Genomic DNA, 15,619 nt, shown 5'->3' with positions numbered 1-15,619 from the left:
TTAATTAATACTTCAATACACATAAATAATTGTCACAAAAAAATAATAATTTTAAACACTTGACAAAAAAATACACATTTTGCATATAGAAATAATTAAGAAAATACACATTTTGCATATAGAAATAATTAAGAAAATACACATTTTGGGACTTTTCGCTAAAAATGACATGTTAATTAAAGGATTTTTATACCCGGATGCGGGTGTTAACTCCAGCTATTAATGATGCATCACGCCACCGCACCATCAAGTCTGACGGTTGGCAGGCAGGCGTACTCCGAGATCTGCGTTGGTAGTTATAGGTTGCAGTTCAAGGCAGGTGATTTCATGTCTGCTCAGATTCGAGGGGAATTCGCATTCAAGGCAAGCATGGCTACTCAGTCCTTGATGCGATCCAGGCTTAAGGAAATGTGCCATTCTCCTGCGGCAGTTAATGTCTCAGCTCCTTATAATATGAGGCATGTTCAAGTTTATGGCCAGAGTTCTTCGATTGATGCTTGTGCTACGCTCACAACTCCTCACGCCTCCAGTGTTCTCAGGCTCGAGTGGCGTTTCAGGTCTATCGCTCTGGGTGCTATGCCGCGTAGCAGGGGTGTTCCGCGACGAGGGGGTCGGTCTGGCCTCAGAACTGGCCTCGCTCCTGCGGACGTGCAGCATGTAGTCCCGATTACCTCTGCTTCCCCCTCATCTCCGCCATCGGACCAGGAGAGATTTATCCCAAGCAGTTCATATCAATCTTTCCGCCTCAGGTTCCAAAGCAGGCTAATTCGTCCAGTGGTCACGTTAAATTTCACTGTGTATATCTCAGAGGAGGAGCCTCGCACCACCAGCTCGACTTCCCCTGATTCCACAAGCGCACAGGAAAGCAGCATTCTCCTGGGGGACATGAATGGTCTGGTTTACAGGACTGATTCTTTATATGAGGAAACCCCGGTCCAGGAAGAGCCTCCGCCTTCCAACCCTACCAAGAACGAGGAAAAGGTCAGCGAACATTCTCCGCATGGTCCTGGCTGGCTTCACCTGGTCACTGACTCTCGCGGAGAGCCGATTCTAGATGAGGATGGATTTGTCACCTGGCTGCCCTCACCAAGCCCGGAGAAAAAGGAGCAGCAAGCGTCGCTCAGCCAGGAGGTCTAATCTTCTTCGGGTGCATATGTCAAGCTTTTTTGAACTTGTGTTGTGGATTCTGCAGCTTTTTCACCCTGTTTGTTTCAGTCTAATGCCCCTAGTTGTTAGTACTGTCAATACAGTTGTTATACCTTGTTCTAGAGTCAACTATGTTAAATGGCTCTGTCTAGTTACGATTTCTGTTGTTTATGGTAAATGTAGTCCGAGTCCAGTTAGTCAGAATGTCAGGACAAATCAGAACTATGAAGCATTTTTTGTAAAACCGCTTGACCGATTCGTCAGTATTGTTCAGGTTTTTTTGATTGAGGACTGGCCTCGGCCTCCTCGGAAGGACTGTCCACCATGTACATAATTTTCTCTTTTTAATATAGAACTAGTCTTTACTTAGAAAAAAAAAAAAAAAAAAATTAAAGGATTTTTATGGAAAAAAATGAACATAAAAAAAGTTAGAAAAATAGCAATTTTATGAACTTTTTATAAATTTTATGTCCAAATATAAAATGATAACTCACCTAAAGTTTTAAGTAAAAATAACAAAAAAAAGTATATGTTTAAAAAAAATTAAAACAGCTTTAACAAAAAAATTAATAATAATAATAACGAACAAAAAAAATAACAAAATTGTTAAAAAATAACAAAATTAAAAAAACAACAAAAAAATTAAATAAGAATTAAAAAAACAAAAAAAACAAAATCAAAAACATTTAAAACAAAAGTTTGGAAAAAAAAGGGGGTGCCGCCAGCTGGAGTGGGAGGCACAATATATAACCCCAAAGAACAATCTGCTTATAACTTCACTTAGGGTTTAAGAATAGCAACAAACAACCAAGATGAATTATGGGCACTATGGAAAGGATTGGACATCACCATAAGCAAGGGGATAAAGAAAATCAAGGTTTTGGGATACTCAATGGTTGTTATTAGATAGGTCACCAAAGCGATATTATGTAAGAACTCTAGCCTCACCTCAATTGTCCACAAGATCTCCTTGCAATGTTTAAAATTTGACGAAATTTACTTTCAACATATTTTGAGACATTTAAATGGTGAGGCAGATAAGTTTGCTAAGCTAGGCTCACAACTTGAGTAAGAACTATTGAGACACGGGATGGAGTAAGGGTTATGGTCCTAATTCCATGAAATCAAAATGGAGTTAATGCATCAATTATGGTGGTTGCTTCAAATGAAGCCTGTGGAAATAAAAAGAAAGGAATTAAATGAGAAATGTTATGTGGATTTCCATTTCCCTAGCTCTGTCCTCTTGAATGGCCTTATGTGTGGTTGGAGTGAACACTCCACATTACATTCCCTACATGGAGGAGATAATAGTTGGTACAATCGGCCAGGAGGAAGGTCGTGTATTAAAGAGAATTATACCCTTCGTGTTATGTTGAGGATCCATCTAAACTCCTCGAAAGCCATGAATATTAATGCCCTAGAGAAATTCCTTTATGCAAAGATATTTTGTAAGGCTGTGGAGGCTAATTGGAGTTCTCGCTTGAGGCTAGAATTAATGATTTTTCTCAGGGATTGTCATCATCAGAGAGCGCAAATAATGTTAAATTTGGTGGTTCATTAACTGGTCAGTTGTTATGGATGAAATCAAGAGCAAAGGTCTAGAAGGGGAAATGGCCCCCCGGAAAAAATCGGTGGAGATGTTGTTTAAATTGTTGATGGGAATATATGACCTCACTGTTAAAAGGTTAGAGCATGTGGAGTGGGAAACGGATGAAAGGTCCAAGCTCATGGACCACAATTTTGAATGGTTACAAGCTTGAGTGGATAGAAAGTTTGTTGGTTTGGAGGCGGAGTAGGGAGGTCATGAAATTTTGTACCTGGAATTTTGAAGCAACAGAAATAACCAATGGTCGTAAATAGTTCTGGCCATGAAAACCAACTCTTATAATATAATAAATAGTCATTCTATTTAAAAAATAAATAAATAACATTATAAACAAATTTAATTAAAAATTAGTAATATAAAATTTAATTTTATATATATATATATAGAGAGAGAGAGCAATTAAAATAAACAAATTGACAAATAAACAATCTGCAAAACAAATTGAAAAAAAAAAAAAAAAACATAACTAAGAAAATTTAAAATATATATATAGATATATATATATATATATATATATATATATATATATATATATTTTTAAAAAATTCAATAAAAAAAATATTATGCAATTTTTTAACAAAATAATAGATAATAAAAAATATTAAAATATTAAAACAAAATATTAAAAAAAAAAACATATTATAATTTTTTTAATAAAAACATACATAAAAACAAATACAAAATACAAAAATATTAACATAATAATGATAACAATAAAATTTTTAAAAATGTATTTTAAGTGGTTGTCCCTCTCGACGTTAAAGGGTCGTGAGCAAGGCAGCTTGAGCGGTGGCAGCCACTCCAACTACTCTCCTGGTGGCGCTTTAGCATCGAGGCGAGCACTTAGAGATCCACCCAATGACAAAGGGCCACCGACAGGGAGGTTGGAGCTACGTGCGCTCTAGCCACCCTGTCGCTGCTACAACCACCCTGTTGACGGCCATTTCGCACCGAGGCAAAGGCTTAGTTGGCCACCCCAATGCCAAAAGGCCAACTAAGAATTTGCCCTAGTTTCAAAGAGCAACCGAAAAGTGGTTGGAGCAAGCCGCCACCAGTAAGGCGTTTGGGTGGGGGCTCATCAATTCATAAAAAGCCACCCACACACTAATGGGTTGGCAGTTCATCGATTCCCTGAATCGACAAGCCACCCACATAGCATCAATTAATTCAACTGGCCCCCACCTCGATGCCAAAGGGCTACAGTCAAGGCAAGACAAAAACATAATAATAATTCTTAAAAAAATTGTTATGTTTTTAATTGTTTTTAATATTTTATTATTATTATTTATTTATTTTCAGTTGATTTTTTTATTATTTAATTTTTAAAAATTTTGTCTTGTTTTTTTTAATTTTTATTTATTATATTTTTTAACCATATTTTTTTTATTTTTTTGATATATATATATATATATATAATAATTTTTCTCTTTTATGAGTTTTTTTGGGTTTTTTAATATTATGCTTGAATGTTTTTTTGTTTTTTTATGTATGTTTTTTTGGGTAGTTTTAATTTTTAAATTTCTTTTCATATTTTAATCTTATGTTTTATTTTTTTCACATGGAAGATATTCCCTTTAGGGAGTTGATTGGGTAAACACTATTCAGCCCAACGAATCCCTTCACTTCATTTTTGTCCTCCTCCATCTCGTTAGAATTTGACATGTGGAAGTTATCGCAGGCAAGTTGCTCCCGCGTATACCTCACCCCTTTCTTCTTTGTTTTGTTGTTTCAATGGCAGCGGCTTCATAAGGAGCTTCAGCGACTATGCACTTCTTTAACGGGTTCATCTTCTTTAGCCACTTAGGCACCTTCCTCCTCCAACTCCAATTGGTCCATTTTTTCTTTGAGCCCTTTCACCTACTATTTCACCTTGAGTCTCATAAATTTGATCCAACCATAAGAATTCATTCATTAATTTAATGAATGAAATGTTGGGTCGCAGAAATCCGCAAATGAATATCCCCATCCCTGCATGCCAACAGACTCATCTTTATCGACTTCCTTTGCCTCCGCAAAGTGCAAATGTGTCTAGAGAAGTGTAGGATCTCGGCCATGGAAGCGGGGCAACGTGTACAAGTTCTTACACAAGAAACATTGACCAAAAGCACTGACAGTAACAACCATAACTTCACTGCCCTTTTCATTGACCTCCACAAATGACTAGTGAAAAAAAATTGAAATGTGCAGTGACCTCACCATAGGTGAATCCACCATTTTAGCGAATTCTTCTACATTAAAAAAATGCAACACCAAACCCAACTTTTCCAGAAGTTTTTGTGCCTCAAAAGAAAAGGAAATCTTGAAGTGAGGTAGATGAAAAGATCTGACTTCAACTTCATGTCCTTGGGATAGATGATTCTCACAAAAATTAAGATCGATAATTTTCTCAAGATCGAGCAATAGTTCTTCTTATTGGGCAGGAAGAAACACATGGAAAATAACACTTATCCTTGGACATAGTTGGCAGTTGCTAACTCTCTTAATAAATTGTTTATTTTTTGTAGTCATCATGGGCACTTACACGATTTCACCATTAAGAAAATTAAAAGTGCCTTCTTTTGTTGTCAAATTCTTTTTTCCATGTACCCTTGAAGTACAAGGCATTTTCCAATACCAACCTTGTATATTTGTACACATAATCATATGGTAGTGGTTATCGTATTTTCCCTTCTATTTCATTTGTATCTTATTTATTGGTCTCCATTCCAACTTCATTCTTTAGTTGCTTTCAAACATTTTATGAGCTTTAAAAAGACCAATTATATAAGAAATTGCATTGATCCCCTTCTACAAGTATAAGACTAGAAGCATAACCCTTTAGAAAACAAAGAACAATAAACAATAGGAAATTGAGCTTTGGTTGAAGTCATAATTCATTTTAAATATGAATAGGGGTTCTTTTATCATGGATGCTTTAGTATGATTACAAGAAATTCTTAATTCTAACCAATCAACCATTTGACCTAATTTAAGTTCAGTGGGAAGTTCAACTTGATCTAGATAAGATCTTCAGCAAGAAGAAGTGTTGATAAAATAACAAATTCTTGAATAAAACAATATGGATTAGGTGGTGTCAATGTATTTAAACATCCCACTCTATTTGAGTTTAGTGTACTTAGGTTGTTGTTTCCACATAACAGTTTAACAATTATAAAAATGCTAAAGTGAATTGGCCTAAGAAATGAATGTCTGGCTGGTCTCCGACAGCTTAAGATATCTGCACCATCACAAAATTGTGCATGGAGACATAAATCCCCCCAATCTGTTGATAAACAGGAAGCAGGAAGTAAAATTTGAAGATTTTAGGGTGAGAATAATTTTGTCTCAGACATTAGATCCCTGCAATACATATTTGGGTACTTGTGCTTACATGAGCCCCAAGAGATTTGACCCCAAGACCTACGACGGAAGGTGCGACAGAGCTTCAGTAGAATAGAACTCTAGCTAAGCCGATTGTTGTTTCTCTTTGTCATTTTGAAGTGCATAAATGAGAGGGTGGTGAGGCAATCATATTAGGCAGTAGGGAGGCAGTGCTTGGGAGCAAGTGTGTAATTGATAGAAATAGAAATTTCTCCTACAACATTGATCATTCAAATGTAACGTGTGTGGAAACAAAACCAAGCTAAAGAGCCCATGATGAAAGCACCACCATTGAAATAAAGGTAGTGTTGTTGTTTGTAGTACGTACATGAACGTCTCTAATTACTTGGATTCTTTCATGACAGACGCAACCACGTGGAGTGCATGCTGAAGTTTATATAGTTGTTGTTTATTCCAACATTGTGCCCCTTTCATGACAGTCACAACCATGTGGAGTGCATGCCGAAATTTATAGCACTTTCATTTATTTCAATGTCCAGCCACTTTTTTCTTTAAAGAAATTAATTCAGAATTAATTTTTTTTGATGATTTGATTAGATTAAACCTTAATATAAAAGTTGAATTAATATTATTTATATTTTTTATTTATTTGATAAATTGTTTTGAAAAATAAAAAGGAAAAAATTATTCCTAAATTTTGAATATAGATATATAATTTAGGATTTACTAATTTTATCTTAAAAAATCTATACTTGAAGAGAAAACAGCTCTATGTAAATAATTTGATTTGATTAGTGTTAATTTATAATTAGTTCTCACTTGTAGTTATATCCTTTAATAATTTATCTATTAAATGTGCTGCCATGATTTTTCAGTGATATTTTTGTACCACGTAGAAATTGGTTTATTCTATGGATTCTGAAAAAGATACGAACGCTTTGTGAAGCATGTATTTGGAATTTTTAAATAATAATTGTAGCTAATCCTAAACAGCAAACCATACGACCATAGAGAAAATTTTACTTTTTATTTTTCTTAAATGGTTTATTTTACTTTTTATTTTTCTTAAATGGTTTTTATTTTTCTTAAATGGCTCAAGATTCGTGTAAATATATGGTTAATGCATGAATTAAAGTAAACTATTTTGGGAAGGATTTTTTTAACGTATTTATCTTGGTGATTAGCAAACACTTTTATATATATGGGTTAATGCATGAATTAAAAGTAAACTATTTTGGGAAGGATTTTTTTAACGTAATTATCGTGGTGATTAGCAAACATTTATATATATAGATATAATAATTAGATAAACGTGGAAAAAGGATTAAGTAATTTTGAGTTTTGATTTTTTAAGATTAATATGTTAGGTATTTGGTGGATATTAATGATTATTTAAAATATTTTTATATTTTGAAATAGAATTTAAAATTATTGTTTTTAGTTAAAAAATGTTTTTTAATATAGGAAAATAGGTTTGTTACTTTTTTACAGATTATTATTAAATTTAATATGAATAAAAGTTTACTAATTTAATAAAAGTAAATATTTATTAAAATAAGCATATTGGATCATCTAATTTTCCTTTTACTCGGACCATCATAAAATTTTACTTTTTTCATTAAAATAGTATTTTACTAGAAAATCATATCATATCACATAATTCTATTACTTAATTGATATTGATAAAATGTAAACAATAACCATTTCATTTAGCCTATTTAATAACAAAATTATAATAAACTCTACCTAATTAAAGAAAAGAGAAACACAAATATCTCAATCTCGTAGTCTTAGTTTCAACATAGATATGATAAGTTTCACCAACAAGTATGATATGGTTTACGTTCTTTGTGATTAATATGTGGGGTTGGCATGGGAAACACTGTTCATCCCAACCAGTGAGATCCATTCATCATTAGTTCATTAGTTCACTAGTGGGTTGTCCAAATGATCTTCCCAAATATTCTATTCCTTCAGTGTACCCTTGCACCTTTAGGGGCAATTGCTAGTTATTTATTTTTAAATGTCTTTTGTCTTTTTCTTTTTTGGGTCATTTTAATTACTTTGTTTTTTTGTCTTATTTTTTCCTACTATTTATTATTTTTTAAATCTTTTTAATTGTTTTTTATATTATTTTGTTATTTTTTTGTCTTGTTTTCAATTTTTATTTATTTATCATTCTTTTTTAACCTTTTTTTTGCTATAGGGGTTGCTTCAATACTCATCTAGCAACATGACTCCACTATGTGTCAATTTGTTAGTTGATTTTTAAATTTTTATTACAATGGATCAAGTCTACCTCCACTATGTGTCAATTTTATAATTGGTTTTCAAGTTTCATTCTAATGGGCCAAGTTTGCCCGTGTTGAAGAATGTAACTAGTGTCGGTCTTCATGATTGTATTTTTCTAAAGAAAGAAAAAATATTTTTTATTATAAAAGAATTTGACTTATTAAAGCATGGTTTTCATGCTTGGGTCAATGGTCAAAAGGTCAAAGCACCCATTGAGAGCTCTAGGATTTTTTGTATTGTGTCAAAGTCAAAGGAATAACATAAAAGATATTTCATGGGAACCTTAAGTCAAAGAAGAAGAAAAAAATTGTGTCAAAAAGACTCCTCCACCAAGTCAACTCTCTCTCCTACATGTCGATCTACCCTACTCCTTCAAGTCGACCTCTTATTGTAGACTTGAACTACTATATATATACAAGTGCACTCGCAATTAAAGGTGACACATATGTGATTCAATATGAAGCTATGAAGTAGAAATAAAGTGTAAATATTGGAAGATCTTATCCTATGTCTAAAAGAAAATCAAACTGAGATCTAAGTTATTAAAGAATAAAAGGAATGTGAATGTCATATCTTAAAGGATGTTTCATCATAAAGGAAGATTCTACATGAATTTGCAGGGTCGGGAATATTTGTGATATATCCACGATGTTGCAGGACATGGAACCACGAGGTTGTAGGACATAGATCCACGAAGTTACAGGACATACCGAGATTTTTGTTGAAGAACAAAATTGGGACTTGAGAGGTTGACTTGGTGGAGAAAAGGAGATCATTTGTTTTTGTTCTGGTTGTCTCAATTTGATCTGAATCTACTAGTGGAAGAGTTTGACTGGGTTTTCCCCTTTATAGGGGTTTTTCCCTGGTTGAGTACCTATATTTGGTGTCTATTTGTTTTTCATGTTTTGGTAGTTGTTTGATGATCAAAGAGATAATAATAACAAGAAGAAGAAGAATTTAATAAGAATATCATAAGCATCTATCAAAGTTAAAGAGAAATCTAATTTAAATGCCCTAACTAAGTTGCCCTAGATTTCTCAGCATGGTATCACAGCTAAGGTCAGTGATGAAAAAAGGGCAGATGGAAGATCGCTATTGGTTGGAAGAACAAGAGATTCATACATACCTTTCAAGGTCGAGCCATCCAAAAGAAAATCAAACTGATTCTACACATTTCTGGGCACATTCTATTAGTCCTTGCCACAGTGACTAGGTCACGGGCCTAAGCAAGGAAGAGCAAAGGATTTTGAAGAGTATTAAACTATGTTTCAGAAGTCTGGAAGTTTAGTTCAATAGTATATTTAAGGCTGATCACTTTCACAAGGAAATCAAAGTCCAGTAGCCTATAAGTCAAGGTCTAAAATCATCCTCAAATTTTGTGATATCTCAGTAATCTGAATTCTCTAATTTCAAAGATCTTAAAGTCTAGAAGTTTGTGCACAATTTCTGGGTGACTGGATCCAAGTTTAAATAGTCTCATTATGGACTAGAAGAAGCCCTAAACAGTCAGCAAGGAAATGGATCAAGTTCTACTTTGACACAGTCACCATAATATATGAAGGAGTTGAGACTCGTATGAAATAAAAGACCTAGGCACACACACGCACACACACACACACACATATACAAAGGACCAAGTTTTATAAATTCATTCTTATAAGCATGTTTAGAAGCCACCATAAGGATTACAGTCTTCACTAAAAAGAGACTTGTATACATTTATTGAGAAGGGAAGTTGAGACCACTGTGACATAGAACGAAAAATTGTGCATCTACATATAATGTCCAAGTCTAAATGATGACATAGAAGTTGACCTAGAATCAACCAATCTTGAAATTGATGAATCATTGAAACAAATCAAGGTCTACAATGATCTACGTCAGTATAAGGAGAAGTCAAAAATAGAATATCTGTAGCAGCCTCTACTACAGTCAATAAAAGGATATCCAACATTTGAGGACCAACTCAAAGCCTTCATCAAGTAAGTATTGTTATTGCTCTTTATGTTTTTAGTCATCTAACAAATGTGTATGCAGTTTGCAAGAAGAGATAACAAGCTCTATGAAACATCTATCCTTCAAAGGTATGTAAGTTTTGAGGTATGTATAAATTGCTTATTTTCTAGAGTTAGTTGCTAGTATATCTCTAGGAATGGAAAATCCTCATTAAAGATTATTAATATCTAGGAATAATACATATGATAGTCTCTCTTAGAAACCCTATCTCACAATTTTCTAGGATAGTCCATGATATATGACGATTCTTGGCAATAATGAAATTAAGAGATGTCTAGATTTTGTAGCTCAATTCCCTGGAAACTCACTCTAATGAAAAATTCTAGATGATCATCACACTATTGTACTTGCATATTTTGGTTGTGCTTTCCAAGAAATATTGCAGGGATATATTAAGAACGGTGACTTGGTAAATCAAACCTGTGAAACACAAGTTGGCAAATAAGGAAATTAACTATGAAGATGTTATCAAATTTCAGAGGGAGCCCTTCATTAAAGAAAACTTACTAGGTTTGTAAAAGGAGTAACTCAAGTTATGTATAAATATTTATAGTAAATCTTATTCACATTACAAGGCACAGTCATTTTGAAATTTGGTTTATATTACTAACTCTTTTATGTATAGGATTTTGAATCATAAGGATTATTGTTTGGGTGATTAATATTTAGATTGAATCTACCCTTATCACACTATATCGTGTTGCTTTGGTGAAACCCTAACCTTTAGGGTTCACTATAAAACCCTAGCCTTTTGATGCTTAGGGTATTCTAATGATGAAACCCTAGTCTACTTAAGGTTTGTTGATAAAGTTTAGAACCTGTAATGAAATATTACTCTCTTGATGCTTATGGTTTGTTAAACCCTAACCTTTTTAAGGTTTTTTGCTGATGTTTAAAATTATATGATAAAACCATAGATTTTAAGGTTTGGTGATTTTGGGTTTATGACAAAACCCTTGAAATAGTTAAATGAAAACCTGGGTGTATGATCTTTTGCATGATTGAAACCATAGTTTGGCCAAAAATTTTGGGGTTTGATGTTTGTATCTAGGGTTTACGATAAAACCTTAGTAGAAGACTGTTTAAGAATTATTCTTGTATGCTAATTTCATTAATGAAATCTAGGGTTTGTGACAAAACCCTAGTAGAATTTGACATAAAGTTCTGTTGTAGCTGCTACAACCACCCTCCAAAATTTTGCCCATGCTTTGATTTTGGAGACTTCCTTCTATCCACAAGAGCTTATATTTCACTTTTTTCAAGTCTTCATGTTGTGATTAAGATTTATCTTTTCATGTTGTGCTTGTGATTCTTTGTTTTGACCCTAATATGAACCTTAGCAGTCACAAGCAAGCTTCTAACTTGACCTTGCAACATTGTTGGGCTTGCCTCTAGAAATTGCATAATCTTGGAAGGCAAACCAGCCTTGATGATTGGAATTGCGCAATCTAGAATGGCAGGTCTTCCTTGAGCTCAAAAACTACGCAATCCTAGATGGCAGCCTAGCCTTGAGCCCATAAACTATGGAAAGCATCTCTTCAACTCAGAAACTGCGCAATGCACTGAGTCAAGAAGTTGCCCAATCCTTGGAAATTGTGCAATCCTTTTTGGTAGTGTGCATTCCCAGTTTCCTAAAAAATTGAAAAGAAGAAAAGAAAAAACATCCCTAGAAAATAGGAGACATTAATTAATTTCCCGAAGGTGGCACACTTACTTTTTTTGGAACTTTCCGCCAAGTGTCGTTTTTCCCTTGATTTTAGGCATGCATGTCATAAACCCTACCCGGCCTAAATATATAAAATAGATGCACCTAGATCTCATTTGTATATTTGGTCTTGGATCTCTAGCATTCCTAAGGAGATCAAGGAGCCTTCGGTGGAGTTTGTGGCTCTTTTCTGGGTGAGTTTTTCTTTTGTCGTCTTTTGTCGCTTTTTATCGTTTCGCTTCTATGAGTGTTGTTTTGCTTGTTTATTTTAATGTTTTTTGGTGTTTTAACTTATATTAGCCTGTACAAGTGTTGGTTTATTCCATTGTTCACTTTTAGAAGTGTCACATCAGATTTCTTGTGTTTTCTCATTTAGTGGTCATCGTTTCGGTGACTCCCCATGAATGTTATTTTTACTTTTGCATGTTGATCTTCTACACTTTATTTGCATTAGTCCATCTATCCTTAGTCATATTTTCACTTTAACTTGCACCATCACTCGGATCTGCCAGTTTCCCACACTCTTTCTGAACAAATCTGCCCTTCCCTTGGCCAACAGTTACATTGTCTAGTTGGGCATTTCACAAGTCAAAGGCTCAAGCTTGATGCTTAGCCTTTGAGACTACGCAATGTGCAGTACCTAGCTATCCCAACTGTGCATTGCATAGTTCCAGGGCTCAAGCATGTCCCTTGGCCACTGATATTTCACAATGCATAGCCTTTGCCTTAGTCTGTCAAGGTTGAGACTGCACATTGTGCAGTCCCTAGCCTCAAGTTGCTCCCTTGGTTGTTGAGACTACATAATGTGTAGTTCAAACATCAAGTCCCCCTCCTTCACCTCAAGAATTGCACAATTTTCCTTTTCAGTCCAATGGTTTTTGGTGTGATCTTACTTTGAGATTCAATTTTCTTAAGCTAATTTATCTTTTCCATGAGTGCATTTTCCTCCTATAGGTATTGTGGTTGTTGATAAATTCTCATCATTAGCCACTATTGTCATGGCTCCAAATAGATCTCCTTCAAAGGATACCACAGAAATCAGCACCGAGGAGGCAGTTGAGAGTACGCCAATGAACTTGTCAGTTTACTTAGATACTCAATTGTTTATAGAAAAGGAATCATATATCACATGGCAGAAAGTGAATGAAGCATTCTTAGTAAGAAGCTTCAAAGCAGACCTTGAAGGCCAGCAGTTGTATATCAACGTCCAAAGGTCAGGGTTACATAAGGTTGCATGCAGGTACCTGGATTTCCCATGTGTAGACATCATCAACTGGATATTGTCTCATATAGATCCAAAGACTATGACTCTGAACAATATTAGTGGACAAAGGCTTGCTTCTTTTCTGGAACTGGATTATCATCTCATGTATCATTTTCCAAAGCCGAAATCACTCATGGATTCTTACTTTTATGTTGCCACCAACTACTTGAGCACAAAGGACATTGTCAAAAGTTGGGTGAAAGAGCCAGCAAAGTTTCATCAAACACCCACCAACACCTACAAGACAAAATATCTCAAGAGGGCCTATCAGCTCTTGATATTTCTATGTTAGAGAATCCATTGCTATCATAGCACTGAGAATTTCCATGAAGGGTGGGAATTCTTACTGAACCAGGTTATGAAAGAAGGAAGACATTTCAATTGTTCAGATTTGTTGGCTCAACAACTAAGGATCCATGTAGATAATGCCCTCATTGCTCCCAAGGGAAAGCAAGCTATATTTTACATGTATGCTTATCTACTAGATGCAATCTACACTCACAATGCATTCCTTGACATGACTTGGACCTGGACACCATGAGAGCTTGTCATGCACATCTATTGCAAACTGCTTTTAGAGTGTAGCTATAGAGGAGTAATGGAAAAGTTGAGTGATCACTTCCTCATTCTGTTGTACAAGTTGATCTTTGAGGAAGAGCCATCTTGCATGTCACGTGGGGAAATGAAAGCAGTGTCAGAGATAGCAGATTGGTTTTCCTCACTAGATGGCACTTTCCTTAAAGTTCTTGGTGGACAGAAGTCTCTGCATCTTTTACCGAGGTATGCCACTAAAAAATTATTCATGCAAGAAGTTGTGTACCATCTCTCCACAAGGTTGTCATCAGCTTTGCACAAAAAGAAGAAATCACCTTGGCCCGCTCTTCCTATGTAGATCAGATTGTATGAAATCAAGAATCTGAAAGTTGTAGACGTTGAAAGCAAGGCAATAGAGAAATTTGCATTCATTTGTTTGGAATTCAATCTGTATGGTCCAAGGAATGCCTGCAAAGACCATTTTGTGCGGATTCATTATCAGTGACTAAGAGGGACCTTTCACAAACCTGAAGAGGAAGCATGGAAGAATTTTTATAATGCCTCCAAGTCCCGCAAACCAGACATCTTCACTGGAACATCGCAGGTTACTTCGAAGAAATAAGTCACTCTAGAGGTAGTACCAATGGAAAGGCACAACCCAGAATGTGATAAGGTCAAGAGGAAAGTTGTGCACAGTCCAGGAGGATAGTGAAGCTGATAGATGAAAGTAGATCCAGTCATACTTAAAGCGGCCATAATAGCAGAGAATAAGAGGAAACAAAGGATGCAAGAAGAAGAACAAAAGTAGAGGGAAGAATGAGAGTAGAAGAGATTTTAGGAAGAAAGGCAGAAGTAGAAACAAGAATAAAAGTGAAGAGTAGAGGAAGAAGAAGTCGCACGAAGACAAGCCGAAGAATAAGAGCAGAACTGATAGCTAGAGGAGGAGAGAAAACAAATGCAGGACAAGGAGCTCGCTCAAGAGATTGAGGAGTTAATCGAGATTCAAGACATGGAGGTGGAACTGGAGCTGCATAACCAAGATGTTTATCTGATGCCAAGTACACAGTAGGTCACCATTCATTCTCCCCATCCTCCAACAGTAGAGAAAGCTCCAAGAGAGGAAGAGGAAATTGTTCCTCTTGATGATGGTCTAGTTATGGACATGTACAATCTGACTTATGACGAGCTTCAGAAAAATATTGTACAAGTGAGGATGAAACTTTTTCCAGACGACCTCGCATCTCCTACATTCATTGGAGAAAGGGTGATTATGACAAACACCACAATAAATCTAGGTGCCATTGTCTCATCCAACTTGGCCTTCACATGTGCTACAAAGACAAACACAGACTATCTGATGGTCAAGAACAAATATTTGGAAAATAACTTGCATTCTACAAGGCAAGAAGTTAAACAACTCCGAGCAAAGGTTCAGAACACAACTCCCATGCAAGTTTATTTGGAAGAACTTAAGGCATCCATACTTGGTGAAGTATCAGCAGTGGGTGAAATTATGCAGAGCTTGTATGGAGAACTTGTCACCGTGCATAAGTAGTTGTCCACTTGCATGGCATGCAGCAAAAGTGTAACAATAATTCCAAAGCTCTTAAGGTTTTCCATACAGCCATCACTACCATGCATGAATGGTCAATGAAATACAAAGGGGCACCACCCAAATTGGTGAAGAAAACAAGGAAATAGACAGAGTTGGAGAAAGTGATAGTGTAGATGGTCA

The 15,619-nt window shown here is 35.2% G+C and overlaps 1 pseudogene; it reads right to left on the bottom strand.

Moving 5' to 3' along the window:
- Positions 1–4,780: 4,780 nt before the first annotated feature.
- LOC149154104 (serpin-ZXA-like) overlaps positions 4,781–15,619 on the bottom strand; it is a 31,783-nt pseudogene continuing 20,944 nt past the window's right edge.

Source organism: Pinus tabuliformis, chromosome 9 (genome assembly GCF_031772625.1).
Source record: "Pinus tabuliformis cultivar Carrire ecotype Pingquan chromosome 9, CPIR1, whole genome shotgun sequence".
NCBI classification, from domain to species: domain Eukaryota; kingdom Viridiplantae; phylum Streptophyta; class Pinopsida; order Pinales; family Pinaceae; genus Pinus; species Pinus tabuliformis.
The sequence above is the reverse complement of the archived record's forward strand: the minus strand, read 5'-3'. Positions and strand labels throughout refer to the sequence as shown.